Here is a 3,314-nt window from a genome sequence, read left to right as displayed (position 1 = left end):
CAATTTATACAATTCTGTTGTATAAAGCGAGAGAGGCGAGCAGAGAGGGAGTGAGCGAGAGAGGAGAGTGGCGAGCGAGAGTTTGAGGGAGAGAGGCGCTGGCAAATAGTTTGCTACAGGACACAACTAAATCAAAGTGTGATTATACCATTTAATTTGAATTAATAGTTTGTCATTATGTATAATTTTCCCTTAAAAAAATAAGGTTTAGTATATATAGATTAATGAAGGATATATATATATATACTAGAAAATTTTAAAATAGGTGATTTGATTGGTTGGTTAATTGGTATCTTGAATTTATATTAATTTAAATACAGTAATATATAAATTCTGACTTAAGAAGATGCTATAACAAGTTAATTTTTTTGAAAATACGCTTTATAGTGAGGAATCCGATTTATTAAAACCATACCATTATTTGTTATTCTTCGATATCGGTATGGTTCGATTAATTTTTGGGTTTTTGACTTCTAAACTGTCACCTCAAAATATACTATTATTAAAATATTTCTTTTCCAAGTATACGTTCTTGAAGAAGCACTTCAATTATTTACCAAGAAATCAGAATGTTAAACCTTCTTTTGTATTGTTTGATCTTAAACATTTAATATAAGTGTTTTTCATACATTTTGCCATAAGGTTATATTTATATTTGAAAAATGTTATAAAATATATTTATATATTAAATTTAACATATTGTTAATATATAAATTATATTTAAATATGTATTAGAATATTCGGTTCGGAAAAATTTTGATTTTTTTTATAAATTAAAAGGGTCATCCCAATTGTTCGGGATGGTTACAAACTTAAATAAAAATCCACGATTTTATTAAAAAATGATATAAATCAATTTGGTACGGTTAGATTCGATCGATTCAATTGATTTTTCATATTCTTTTGACACCCTACCTCAACTATAAACTCAAATGCCTAATTAACCCTAGATATAATTAGCTCGTGCAAGCACTGTTTATCCTTATTAGATTTAGAAAACTTGTATATAAAACGATAATGGAAAAGAAATAAGAAGATTTTTCTAAATTTGAAAGAGTAGCTTGATAAATTCAATGAACAGTTAACACTCAATTAACTAGACTTCCATTGAGAGCCATTAGAGAAAGCTCTGTTAAGAAGAAAAGAGAGAGAGAACTTTCATTGAAAGAAAATGAGTGAAAAACTGATACATTGTATTGGTACATCATTCTGTATATATACAACATCATCTAGCAAACTTTAACTAACTTCTACTAATTGTACTAACAAACTTGCCTAACAAATATCTATTATTGATATTGACTAAATTGCCCCTAATACTCATTTCATCATGTTATGCCTATTTCTTCACTCACCATCAAGCTGGCTGGTATGAAGATATTCAACATGCCTTAGCTTGCCTACTAGGAATTCATGTTGTGGTCATGGCAAACCTTTAGTCAACACGTCTGCCAATTGATCTTTAGAACCTACATGCACTGTCTTGATCAGCCCCTCTTGAATTTTCTACCTGATGAAATGGCAATCTATCTTAATATGTTTAGTACGTTCGTGAAAAACAAGATTTGCTGCTCTTGTATTCAACTTCTGCTGTGCACAATTACAGGAGTTATTATCTCACCATCCAATTCTTTCAACAAAGAGTCAGCCACACTACTTCAGAAACAACATTTGCCATGCTCCTGTATTCAGCTTCTGCTGAACTCCTGGACACCACACTTTGTTTCTTTGACTTCTAAGAAATCAGTGAGCTCCCATGTTTGATCACAAAACCTGAAACTGACCTTCTTGTGTTTAGGCAAGAAGCCCAGTCTGAATCACAGAAGTCTGTCAGTGAATTGGAGGCCTTGCTACTCAATAATATACCTAGAGTCGTCTTTTTTTTATATACTTCATGACCCTAACTGCTGCATCCCAGCGAGATTGTTTAGGTTGTTGTAAAAACTGACTAAGTGTCTGTACAACATAACTTATGTCAGGTCTTGTAAGTGTCAAGTATAACATCTTCCCAATTAACCTTTGGTACTTTGTCTTGTCTTCTAACATGTTATCATCTGCTTTTTGTATCAACTCATCAAGTTCTGGTGTTGTTAGCTTTGTATTAACCTCTAGTGGAGTCCATGCTGGTTTGACAAATCCTATCCCACGTTCTGAAATGATTTCTAGAGCATACTTTCTCTGGTTTTTCAGAATACCTTTAGAAGATCTGTGAAACTCCATTCCAAGAAAGAATTTCAGTGTTCCTAAGTCTTTGATCTTGAAGGCTTCATGTAAGGATGGTTTGGTTTCCTTAATAGCAGAGATACTGCTACCTGTTACCAACATATCATCCACATAGACCAAAATAATGACAATATCATTCCCTTTCTTCCTTATGAACAATGAGTGATCCATACAACTTTGAACAAAACTTGAATGGACCAATGCCTCAGATAATTTCAGGTTTCACTGTCTGCTAGCCTGTTTTAACCCATATATGGATTTAACAAGTCTACAAACAATGCCACTAGACTCCCCCCCCTAACTTGGTAATCCCTGAGAAAGCTGCATGTACACCTCATCATCTAAATCACCTTGAAGGAAAGCATTATAAACACCCAACTGATGAATATGCCAGTTATGTTGAGCAACCAGACCATTGGGGAAAATGTTTCATGGTAGTCTAAACCTTCCTGCTGATTATATCTCTTAGCCACCAGCCGGGCTGTGAATCTCTCCACCTCACCAGAAGCCTGCAACTTAACCTTATACACCCATCTACATCCAATAGCCATATTGCCTGGAGGTAAAGGTACTAAATTCCAAGTATGGTTGAGCTGAAGAGCCTCCAACTCAGAAGTCATGACATCAACCCACTTGTTATACTTAATAGCCTCATGATAAGACCTAGGCTCCTGGATATGAGATAGAGAACTGAGAAACACCTGATGAGCTGGTGAAAGAGTTTCATAGGAGAGATAGGCACTGAGTGGATAAGTAACATGGGCAATCTTTTTGGTGACATAATCAACATTCCAAAGGGGTGCCTTAGATACTCTTTGTGACCTCCTAGGTTGAGAAGGAATAGAGACAGGCAAGGTTGTATCTGGAGATGCAGTGGAAACAACAGGAGATGGAGAAGGATGTGATGAATTAGAAAACTGTGTAGGCAGTGGACTTGCAGGATCACTAACAGTTACAGTGTTAGGAGGGTCATCAATAGAGGAAATGTCATTAGGAGGGAATGATTCAGAAGACTAAAAAAACTGATCAACCTGGGGGACAGACTCAGGAGATGACTGAAAAGGAAAAACATGTTCCCTGAAAGTGACATC

The sequence above is a fragment of the Solanum tuberosum genome, unplaced genomic scaffold (genome assembly GCF_000226075.1).
Source record: "Solanum tuberosum cultivar DM 1-3 516 R44 unplaced genomic scaffold, SolTub_3.0 scf00010, whole genome shotgun sequence".
Classification (NCBI taxonomy): Eukaryota; Viridiplantae; Streptophyta; class Magnoliopsida; order Solanales; family Solanaceae; genus Solanum; species Solanum tuberosum.
The sequence above is the reverse complement of the archived record's forward strand: the minus strand, read 5'-3'. Positions refer to the sequence as shown.